The sequence below is a fragment of the Camellia sinensis genome, chromosome 11 (assembly GCF_055761805.1).
Source record: "Camellia sinensis isolate YWXY chromosome 11, ASM5576180v1, whole genome shotgun sequence".
Classification (NCBI taxonomy): domain Eukaryota; kingdom Viridiplantae; phylum Streptophyta; class Magnoliopsida; order Ericales; family Theaceae; genus Camellia; species Camellia sinensis.
In genome coordinates this window covers 10,540,216-10,552,871 of record NC_138971.1, presented here as the reverse complement: position 1 = coordinate 10,552,871, position 12,656 = coordinate 10,540,216, and the positions used below count along the sequence as shown (strand labels likewise).

The window sequence follows — 12,656 nt, the reverse complement described above, 5'->3', positions numbered from 1 at the left end:
CAAGCACATCCCGCGGGCAAAAAACTTCAAGGTAGATGAGATGGCTCAATTAGCTTCTGCCGACCAGTCAGACCTCAACCACGGTGACCGCCTTGAGCACCTGGCCCACTCCGTCATTTCCCCAAACCAGCAGCAAGTCCACTTCCTCCAAAATGAACCTATTCCATGGGCGGCCGACATCTTTCTATTTCTGACAACGAGGGAACTACCAGACGACAAACAGCAGGCCGCCAAAGTTAGGGCTCGGTCGTCCAACTACATTCTTATCAGCGGTTTCTTGTACAAACGTGGTTTTTCACGTCCATATTTGAGATGCCTCAATCTTGCTCAAACGACCTACGTGATGAGAGAAGTCCATGAGGGTGTATGTGGCAATCATTCGGGTGCTAAGTCACTAGCCCACAAAATACTCCGCACTGGTTACTTCTGGCTTACTCTTAACCAAGACATCGCTGAATTCGTGCTTAAATGTGATAAGTGCCAACGCTTCGCCAACATCTCCCATGCTTCTCCTACAGAGTTGATCACACTTTGTAGCCCTTACCCATTCGCCAAATGGGGGATCGACCTAGTTGGCCCATTGTCCACTGGCCGAGGCAAAACCAAATTCGCAATTGTTGCCATTGATTACTTCACTAAATGGGTAGAGGCGGAACCCCTTGCTACAATTACCAAGCGGAACACCACCAGATTCATCTGGCAGTCGATCGTGTGCCAATTTGGCATCCCTCGAGCCATTGTCTCTGACAACGGCAAACAATTTGACAATGTCAAGTTCAGGAAATTCTGTGCCGAACTTCAAATCCAACCATGTTTCTCTTCCCTAGGTCATCCCCAAGCCAATGACCAAGTTGAGGTTACCAACTGTTCTCTTCTGAAGATCATCAATACTAAGCTGGAAGCTGCTAAGGGACTCTAGGCTGAGGAATTACCAAATGTACTCTGGGCATACCGTACTACAGCCCGCACCCCCACTAGGGAGACCTCCTTTCGCTTAACATACGGCACTGAGGCGGTCATCCCAGTGGAAATCGGTTTGCCTACCCCGAGAGTTCTACACCCAAATCCAGAACTCACTGAAGAACTGCGTCGAGCCGACCTAGACCTGGTTGAAGAGCTCCGAGAGACCACTGCTGTCAAACAGGCCTCATATCAACAGAAAATGAGAACTCACTACAACCGCAAAGTCCAACCGAAGGAGTTCGCCGTGGGAGACCTTGTTCTGCGTGAAGCAACTCTTGTCACCAAAAATCCGGCTAAGGACAAGTTGGTAGCCAAGTGGGAGGGACCTTATGTTGTTAAAGCCAGACCTCGTCCGGGTACTTACCGACTTCAGGACATGGACGGCTGAGACCTCCCCCATTCATGGAACGCCGAGCACTTGAAGCGTTATTTTCAATAAAAGTTGTATCTTTTGTATTGATTAATTGCTATTGTCACGACCCAAATCCGCCCCTATAGGTTTAGCATCGTAACTGGCCAGTAATCCTTAGATTACCGAAGGCCTCTGAACAAATATGCATATAATAAGGGGCTAGCGGAAGCAAATACATAAATATAGTTGTCCAATGAGCTGTGCTGACTTATATGAAACAAAATATTTAAAACTTTATATATATAGTCAAAAGTCAATCATACATTATACCCACACACATTAAAGTATCTAAAGTACAGCCAACAGAATTACATCAAGTCATATATATACACAGGACCAACAGAACTTGAACACAGGACACTTCAGAAACCTCCACGTGAGGCACAATGGCTGGCTGACAACAGAACACAGATCCAGACTTGAACTCCAGAATGCTTACCTATACATATATATATACAAACAGTTAGCTAAAACCCAGTGAATAACATTAAGGTAAAGAGGTTAGTGAACGAAATCCGAACATATCATAAGCGGAAAACAGATCATAGCATAATCATCCTCATATCAGAACATAATAATGGTACATCCCATAGAACACATCACAGAATGTCTTCCGACTAAAGTAACCGGTTCCGGATACCGATTAAACACATATCACCACAATGAAGTGGCTAACGAGATCTCGCAATTACTTGTATGTCATGGACCCTCATTTTCATGCCGTCTCCCATGACTTGGGACTATCTAAGGATGTCATAATAGATTTCAAACTTGGAATGTTCGTTCACGTAAACAGATAACATTTCAGAAATCATATCTTATCATATTTCATTTGGAACACAATTCATATAAACGTATCTTTACGATAACTTTACTCACAGTGGTTCTCGCAAACGGTTAATCAATCTTCAAATGTTGACCTACAATCACAAAAGTACATAACACGACATATCTCATTATTACACGTTCATATGGCCAACATAGCTTAACTTTCATTACGTTAGTTCTTGTTCATACTTAGCACATTGATTAAAACACACACACACTTGCAGTCTCGGAACCTAGTACATTCTTTTTTTTAGTGTGTTTCTAATCCATAACCTCATTATCAAAGCTTAATTAAGGCTTAGGAATGCCTAAGATGCAATGAGGATGCCAAAACATGAGTTGGAACACTTAGGCAAAATTTCTGAAAATAAGGTCCCCGTTCGAGCGTAGCTTTCCTCGCTCGAGCGGACATGCAAAATGAGAGGGGTCGCTCGAGCAAGACTTCCTTTGCCAGAGCGATCTGCAAACTTGGGAAAAAGTACTGGTTGGTCTCAATCTACGCTCGAGCTACAACTTCCACGCTCGAGCGGACATGGAAAATGAGAATGGTCGCTCGAGCGCACATTCCTTCGCTCGAGTGATTTGTAAAAGACATGAAACTTCTGGGAGCTTGCAATTCACGCTCGAGCGGACTTTTGGTCGCTCGAGCGGAGTGTAAGCACTCAAAGTGGTCACTCGAGCGTGAACTCCCACGCTTGAGCGTGAACTCCCATGCTCGAGCGTGGATGCAAATTCTGGAATTTCCAAATTTGATCACCAAGCTCAAAACTCGAATTCAACCATCCAAAACACATCTCTTAGGCCCCAAAACTTGAGATAACAAGCAAACTTGCAAAACATGAAGAATTTAGGATCATTTCATAAAATCATGGCCCAAGGTTTTGCCAAAAACTCATATTCCATCTTGAAGTTTAAGAAACAAAGCATGCATGTAAAATCTTTCAAACTCTTTTCTTCCAACTTCATGAAACTAGTAAATTGAGCTCAAAGGCTCCATGCATGAGGGAAATCCTTTTCAAAACATGGATTTAAGCTTTAAAGTATGATGAATTACACATGCATGTGCCAAATAACTCATGATAACAACATAGATGCCCAAAATCAAACTTAACATGTCAAAACTCCATGTATTCATGCATGCATGTATGAATGATAACTCAAATCTTCATCCTAGGCTCAATATTCACAATTAAACTCATAATCTTCATGTTGGTGACTTAGATTCATAAATTAGGGGTTGAATTCTTACCTAGAGTCTTGCTCTTGCTAAGAACTTACACAATTTAGATGAGCACCTACAGATCTTTGAGTTCTCTCTTCAATCTCCTTCTCTCTCTCTCTAGAATGAAATCTCTCTCTCTCTAAAATGTTTTCTCAGATTTTTGCACTTAGTTATGAGGGAAAATGAGCTCAAATAAGCTTAAAGGCTCACATATATAGCTAGGGTGCTAAAAATGCATTAATTAGACATAAGGCTTGCCAAACACAACCTAACGAATCAAACTGAATCAATTTTTAATAAAATTTGCCACAAGGTTCTAAAAATTCCAAATAACATATTGATGTAATCAATTTCAGTTTCGGATGCAAAGCTTTCAATTTACATATTAAAGCGGAAAATCCAAACAGATATTTCTACAGGCAACAGATAGAAAGCCAAATATCATGCAAAATACAGAATAAACACATAATTTATTTTAATCCTCTCATTAGCATCATTGATTACGGATTAGTGGCTAATTACAGATCGGGGTTATTACAGCTATATTTCCTTTTTGACAATCTACGCACTTGAATGTTTTTGTTCTTCTCTTACATGATGTAAGTTTCTGATCAAACGGGCTACACTTCAAATGACAATAATTTTATATCTCAGTTATCTGTGTGGTATTTCAGTAATGTCCTGATTGCAGCACTCAGCTAGACTGAGCATGAAAAGCCTTAGCCAGACTGAACCTGAAAGACCTCAGCCAGACTGAGCATGAAAAGCCTCAGCCAAACTGAGCCTGAATGACCTCAGCCAGACTGAGCTACTCAAAGTCTCAACCAGACTGAGCATGAAAAGCCTCAACCAGATTGAGCCTAAAAGACCTCAGCCAGACAGAGCATGAAGAGCTCGGCCAGACTGAGTTACTTGAAGACTCAGCCAGACCCAAACTGAGCACGAATGAAGCGCTCGGCCAAAGCCACTATTGTAACTTCATGATTGTGGTATAGTTGCCATACTTAGTCAAATTCCAGGTCCACGTTTTTACGCCTCTTCACACTCTTTACATTTTTTAACTTACATTTCCCAACCCAACCTATCATTTATCAACACCCTTACAACATGATTTAAAACTTCACATTTTAAGATCTTTACATTGCAATGTTCTTATTGATAGCATCCTTTGCATCATCATTTTCTCACAAGCTGACTTGGCTCCCCATTTCCCAATTTTCACTACGATTTATATACCAGCCTTATTTGAACAACCATTCTCATTCTTTTCATATTTACAAAAATAAAGGCCACAGTGTGACAAACACAACTCAGAATTTTATTTATTCACAGACTTATACATAAGTTTACTACAGAAGTTACACGCCCAACCAAAAAAAAAAATAGAGAAAAACAACCACAAACAAAGCAACAACAAAATTTTTATTTTTTTATTTACAAATGAAGTACAACGATTTTACATTCTTCATTCCTCCTCACTCGAAACAAGATCTTCTTCCTTAACTCCTTCATCTAAGGGGTCTGGGCCACATCATCTTCCTTTACTCTAACATTGTTGAAGTCCAAGTCTGGGAACAGCTCCTCAGCCTTTCGCTTGAACGTTTTCCAGCCGTTGTCCCAGAACTCAGCCATCTCATATTTGTAGAAGTCTGACCTCTGGAAGCTCTGAATCACTTCTTCTTCACTCCTGCTCCCAGCGGTCGCTCTTGATAAGCCAGCCCCCCCAGACCCCTCCCTTGCCAAGCTGTTGGCGATTGCGGCATCAATAGCTATCTGAAAGTCGGCGGACCCCTTGAACTGTTCTACCGTTGCAATGCACAGGTAGGGATACGAAGCCCTATCAGATGCTGGCTTGCTCTTTTCTTCCTCCAAGGCCCTCTCCAGCCCCGCTTTTCCGTTGTCGCCTTGGCGCGCTCATCTGCCAACTCCTTCTCCAACCCAGCGATCTTCGAATCTACTTCTTCTTTTTCCTTGATCGACTGGGCCCGCAGATCCTCATTGCAAGTCATGGCTTCATCCCACTGTTCGTTGGCGACGGTGCAGGCCTTCTGCACCTCTTCCAACTTCTTCTGCTCACTCCCCAATTGGAACTCGAGCGACACTGCCTTACGGCGTTCCGTCTCCAACTCTAACTAGGTTACGAGCAGCTCAAGATTGGCTCGGTCGGCTGAATAGCCCTGCATCATCGCCAACACTTCTATCTTTTTGACTTTCTGGGCCTCTTCCAGTCCCCTCGGGCACACGCGCCGTGCGGTCCTCCTCTATCCCGCAGTTTCCCTCCTCAAACTTTCCAGTTGGGCCTCCGCCTCCTTCAACTTTACCTTCAACGGCCTCACCTCGCCTTTGGCAGCCGTAACCTTGTTTAACAGGGCTCCTGCTAAGGCAGTTGCCTTCATCTGAGTAGAGTACAACCCCCTTAGCAGCTCAGCCTCAGTAAAACTCGCCATCGAGCGCACTGCTGCATCCTCTACCACGTCCAAGAGCAGGTCGACAGCAGTCCTGGTTGGGCCTTTTTCTCCCTCCAGTCGCCCAGACACCGCTGCAACGTGGTAGAAAGCAGTTTTCAGCTTTACCCCTCTCCTTGGGGCACAGCACCCCCATTGGGAAGCTGCTCCACCCCCTCCTCAAGGCCCGCTGACCCACTTTCCACTTGCATCTTAGGGCCCATGGCACTCATGTGTTCTTCTTCTCCTTGGGCCCCTTGACCTTTGTCCCCCTGCGCCTCTAGGACAACTACCCCTTCTGGAGTAGCCCCCACTACCCTTTCCTCTGCCTTCTCCGCCATGGGGGTCTCCTCTCCACTAACCCTCATCCTCTTCACACCGGGCGCATCTGTAGCCCCCTCAATGGCAACCCCCATCTTCTTTGACCTATTCAGTCCCACCTCCACCTCTCGTCTGTCCCTCTCCTTCAGGGGGTCTATGGGTTGTGGTAATGGGGCAAACTCACTCAGGTTCTTGTCACCCAAAGGCTTAGGGCGACGTCGAATCCTCTCCCTCATTACCAACCTTGGAGCAGGACCCAAATTTGCCTTTTTATACTTGTCCGCTCAGGCGAACAATCTCCTCTCTTCCTTCTCCTCCGCCTTCCTCTGCGCCTCTAGCTCCTTCCTTGCTAGGTCTCCCCCCAACGGTTGCGGCCCCAAGTTCAGGGCAAACAACGTTGAAGGTAGGACCAGTTCATCCCACCTCACCCTCTTTTCTTCTCTTCATTCCCTCACCCTCTTCACTCGCTCTTCTGCCACCCCGTCCAACTTCGGCTCGACTGATTTGGTGGGGACCTTCCACGTTGTACGTACTCCAGCCCCACCGTTCGCCATCACAAAGAACCATCTCGGTCTCCACTCCTTCACCGACGATAGCAAACCCACCACCAGACCTCGCGCGCCGCCACTGCTTGCAACGTCACCCAAGTCTCCTGCTGACCGGAGGCCTTGAAGCAGGAGAAGAACTCTTCTACTGTCATTGCCGTCCCTCCGGTCGCCTGTGGCCAGGCACTCGCGCACGCCATTACTATCTTCTAGGCGTTCGGCATCAGTTGCCCTGGCGCCGCTTCCAGCTTGTTTAGCATATCCACCACTACTTGGGGGAGAGGTAGCCTCAAACCCCCTCGCAACGCCTCCTCGTACAAACTAAATTCGCCCGACCGTACATCTGATGCCCTTTCCTTAGTTGTGGGCAATCTTAGCCCTATCCCTGTGATACCCCTGTTCTGTATTATGTTAATTGGTCCCTAATATGTATGTGATTATATGTTTTGATATGATTTTGTGTGCCATTATGTGAATATATGTGATTTTGGAATTCTATCTGTTCACCGTAGGAATACCTATTTGAATAATCTGCTTTGAAAATTAAATTGAGGGCCTTATCGGCCACGGAACCCGAAATTGATTACGTCATTGTGATTAGCATAATTTTTAGAGTCTACGGTGAAATTTAATTGAAAATTGATTCGGGTCAAATTAAATTGATTTATTTAATGGCATTGTGCTCAAATTGTTAATATTTTTAATTGTGGCTAGTGGGGTTTGTTGTATTTGAGCACTACACATCCCATTCTCTCCTATGACCTCATTTTGGCTGATCAAAACTTGAGAAAGGGAAAGCGAGCCGGCTGTTAGAGAGTGAGAGGAGAGAATATTGCATTTGTGGTTCAAGACTTGGACCTTTTGGAGATTAAGCACAAGTATTGCCAAATTGGGAAGATTAGAGCTCCTTGGTGAGTGATTCATGCATTTATAGTCATCATCTTGTGAATTCAAGTTTAATAGATGGTCAAGAGCATGAATTAGTTTGAATGTAAGGGTATTGAGTTGAACATGGAAATAAAGGTGTTAAATCTTACATGCAAGCATGCTTTTGTTATATTCCATGAGAATGAAGACCATTTGCATTGTTTGGGATGGAAATGAAATCAAGGTTAGCATGCATGTTTGAATAATTAAGATATGAGCTTTGAATGTATGATTTTGTTTGTATTAGAATGAGTTGATGGGAGATTGGGGCATGCACGTGAATTAATTGTGAATTGGGCTCTATTGTAATGTGTTTTGGTGTTTATGGCATGTTAGCATAACTATATTTGAGATTTGAGCCATAACATGCATGCTTTGTTGGTTGAAATTCTAATTGGAGCTCAAGAACTCAATCTGGAAAACCCAGATTTTTTATGTTCGCTCGAGCGGGGGGAAGAGCCATTCGAGCGGGCAAATCGTGCTCCCAACACTTTTTGCAGAGTTGGATGTCCGCTCGAGCGGGCTATCTCACGCTCGAGCAGGGAGCTTTTGTAGATAGGCCTTTCGCTCGAGCGCTCTATTCCACGCTCGAGCGTATTTTTCATGTAACCAGTACTTTTGCAGGCCTTAAGGGTCCGCTCGAGCGGGGAAGTTGACGCTCGAGCGGGGACCCTGTTCTCTGAAATTCTGTATGCTTGTTCTGTGTTTCGTTTTCCGTTCTCTTTCACTTGTAAGCACTCTTAGGCATATGTTAAACATTGTAAATGAGTTAATGAGATAAGAATAAAGCCTAAAGAGGAATATGTGAATCAAAGAATGGATTGAACTGTTAGTGAGCCCTTTTGTGTTCATGAAATGTGTAGGGTCAAGCTCCAGGGCAAATTCACAAGCCGATCACTGTAAGTAATATCGATATTTGAAAGCTTGTCAATGTCCAATTGTTTATTTCCCTTATAAGCTTTATGAGTTGCTAATTGGGATTGTGGACAAAAGTTTGACATGATAGAAATGAATGGACCGAAGGTCGTTTTGATAGAAATGAATGGACCGAAGTTCGTTTTGATAGAAATGAATGGACCGAAGGTCGTTTTGACATGAATGAGTGGGCCGAAGGCCGTTTTGACATAAATGAATGGACCTAAGGTCGTTTTGACACGAATGTATGGGCTGAAGGCTGTTTTGACGTGAATGAATGGGCTGAAGGTCGTTTTGACAAAAATGAATGGGCCGAAGGCCGTTCTGACATAAATGAATGGACCGAAGGCCGTTTTGACATGAATGGAAATCTGATTGGGCCAAAGGCCAGTATGTTTGGAATTACAGTCATTTGATCTGAATTTTGTATAAGTGTATATATGTTAAGCAGAAATATGCATTGGGCCCAAGGCCGTACGGAGCATGTTGTTCTTCATATTGCTTATGTAACTTATGTATTTGATATTATTCACTGGGCTATCGCTCACGCTCATTCATGTGTTTGTAGGTGAGCCGAGGGAAGTCCAAACCCAGCCCCAGTGAAGTCTGCCAAGAACAACATGAGTTTTGGAGAGTCAGCCTTGTGTCTCACGTACGAGACCCATCCTTGCCATTTTGTTATGTATTTATAGTTTGTCTTGTTGGCAAGGACATTTGTGTACATCTGTATATAGTTTTGATATGGGTTGACTCAGTTTGGATGATCCTGTCTGTAAAGGATTTTGTGATACTGTACTTGTTGTGGGTTATTAATGTATATGTGCATGGTTTGTTTTGAGTGCATATAAGCACGGCTCTATGGACAAAGTTTTAAAATTTTGCTTCCGTTTGGCCCCTTTACTTTGATGAGTTATGTCTGTTAAGGTTTGAGGCCGTAAGTAATCTCAAGATTACTGGCCGGTTATGTCCTTAACCCATAGGGGCGGGTTCGGGTCATGACAATCCCCGAGGGAATTTGATACTTCTTTCTTATTCCCTCCAACTCCTCTGCTGTCAGTACAGATCTGTCCGGTTTGGTGTGCCAATGGTCCGGCTCCACCTGGCTAATAGGTCTCGCAGCCGAGATTATTGTCTTAGGGCGAGCCCGCACAGCATGACTTGCTCCCTCCCCCTCCCTATGCTCCGTACGGTATTGTTCCGCCAAGTCCACCGCATCGTCGTCGCCTAACGGATCGACCCTTGCGGTTGTTGCTTCCTTTTGGGCCATCTCTCTTATGTGTCTGCGAATGGCTTCGGACGCGGGTGCAAGAAAGTTCACAAAGTGTTGTAAGGGTGTATCACTGGCAACGAATGAGTTTACTTCTGAGATGTTTTGATTTTTTGCAAAGAGATAGGTAAAACGTATAATACCAAAAGCCTAAGGCTTGCCTATATTCCAAGGGTCACAATTAAATTTTGCTAGTTTGAAAATTTTCAAACATCCGCCAAAACTGTCTTTTCAACACCCTATATTGACCTATCGTTTCATTTCTTGCTCAATGCCTAACCTTCCCTATCATGGGATTCCGCCACGTGTACGCCCATGATCCACTGCCCCCTTTTCCCTTCCATGTCTTTTCCACTTCACTTCACTTCACCACATGCCCCGCTGCCCCTTGAGCCCCACGCCATACCACCCACCCTTCACGGTCGGCCCTCCTCATGGTCGGTCTCACCACTCCGCCACCCTTCGCAGTCGGCCCTGCTCATGGTCGGTTTCACCACTCGGCCCCCCTTCGCGGTCGGCCCTCCTCATGGTCGGTCCCACCACTTGGCCACCCTCCGCGGTCAGCCTTCCTCATGGTCGACCCCACCACTCGGTCACCCTTCGCGGTCGGCCCTCTTCAGGGTCGGTCCCTCACTCGACCCACCTCTCGATCGGTCTTCACCCGGCCAGTCTTTCACAACCACTGTCTTCTTCCTTATTCCCTTCGTTGGACTAAAGCTGCACTCGGGAATGGGGGACTACTGACATGGGTAAGCCTATAAAGATATAAAAGATACAGCCCACCACTTAGGGCCCAATGCACAATTCAAATACCACAGCCCAGCGTTGCTGGAGCTCAACATGGCATCAAGAACCAATGACACTTAGACATGTGGCAAGTGAAGGACAGGCCACATAAGCAGACAAAGATCCTGCAAAGTTATTGCACCGCACATCAGCCATTAATGAAGCCCCTTACAACATTTATTGCGATAAGCCCTCTCCGTCAAGACAGAACGGCCTCACCATGAACAAGGCAATCTAGAGCATAGATTTTCGGCCATGGCGACAGGTCGGAAGGGACAACGAAATGATTACCAGAGGATATAAGCGGACGTCGAAGACAAGAAAAATGTTAAGTTTTCTATCTGTAATTCATCTCGACATACCATCTCTCTTTCTGGCTTGCTCGTCGGTGGGTTCACTAGGGGACTTCCCGTTCCCCATTAAACTCTTGTGCAGGTCTCCTGGTGGGCTTGGTCATTCGGACACTGGTTTGGGAAGTGTAGATCAGTCCGACCCGTTCCATCTGAAACACGTTGTATCATCATAATTAAATGTTTAATTTAAGTTGACACAATATTTAATTCATATTTGATCTTATGTCGACTGATAAAAAGAATAAAAGAAAATTATAACATCCCAATGAATTTATACAGTCGACTTCAAATTTTTGTTGTAGTTTATATTTATTTATTTATTGGTTTTGAAGCAGATTGATGCCATAAGTTTGGATAAAACTGGGACTGTAGTGGTAGATATTGAGAGCCTTCTTCTACAACAACCCTCAGATAGAAGCTCTGGGAGCCCCAAAATGATTGTGAGTAAATTGTTCTCCATTCTCAATCTCACACTCTATTTGTTTTAGCAAAAAATGGTTGTGAGCAAAAATATGTTTTTGCATTCTTTTATTTTTAACATGACAAAAAATGAAAGTGAACATTTTTTGTGGTCTTTGGAAAACTAATTTGTTTGAATGAAAATATTATTTTCCTTTAAGAGTTGATAAATATTTTTGATATTAAAGTTTTACTAATACAATCACACTATCATCATCAGGGATGAAGATAGGTAGGGGCGAAGAATGGCCATGACACTCCTAAAATTTTCAAAAATCTCATGTTGGTCCTATAATTTACAAGTATTTTAATAATGTATATATAGGCTTCTTTTGGAAAGCACGTAAATAAACTGTTTATTGACTTATTAGTTAATTTCAATTACTTCACCTCTCATTTTTTTTTGCACGTCTTTCATAATAAACAATATAAGTCATGCAAAACAACGCATAATAGTCCCTTAAGTTTTTGAATATTGTTTTGTTGACCCTTAGTATTTCTATAATATATATATATATATGCTATTATAAAAAAGGAACACCTTAGTTGTAGGGCTAAGTAAGAAAATCAAAAAATTCACAAACCAAACCGGTTTAGACCAATCTGGTAGGTTTGGTTTGATTTTTTTAATTCGTAGTTCAATCCTTATTTGAAAAATTGAGGAACCAATTTCCACGGATTGGTTTCAAATTTAGGTCCATGGTTCCAGATTTGAACCAAACTGAACCGTACAGCTTAAACTATATATGTTTATTTGCTAGATATTATATTTGTTTAAGTTAATGGTGTAACAATGTTTATGTTTATATTTTAAAAAATCATGATAGATTAATGTTAAATAATATTTGCTTATTGTTATATTTTTGCTTAGTGGGTGAATATTATGAGAGTAATTTGTTCAATGGGTATGTTATTATTATTTTTAAAGTTTATGACGGGTTGAATTTTTTTTAAATATTACATGATTTTTCTTGTGAACAGATTATGTAAAATAATGATTCCAAACTAAATTGAATTGTGTTTAAATGGTTTTGCTCGAATTGGTTCCAATGGTTTGGGTTGATATGAAATCGTAGACAATGAACTGCTCTTGGTTTCGTCTCAAACCAATTCAAACCGACCATGTTCACCTATACTTAGGCTTCGTTTGGAAACACACTATTTTAGTAATTTTTTGACTAAAATATGAGGTAAAAAAAACTAGTATGTTTGGG

General features: G+C 43.0%; 1 long non-coding RNA gene across 1 annotated transcript in view; it reads left to right on the top strand.

Annotated features, from left to right (window-relative positions):
- Nucleotides 1–12,656, top strand: part of LOC145801851 (uncharacterized) — a 50,921-nt gene that overhangs the window by 16,747 nt on the left and 21,518 nt on the right. Inside the window, exon 2 of the long non-coding RNA XR_014343514.1 lies at nucleotides 11,319–11,423. This is a non-coding gene — a long non-coding RNA (uncharacterized LOC145801851). The remainder of the gene's footprint in view (nucleotides 1–11,318; nucleotides 11,424–12,656) is intronic.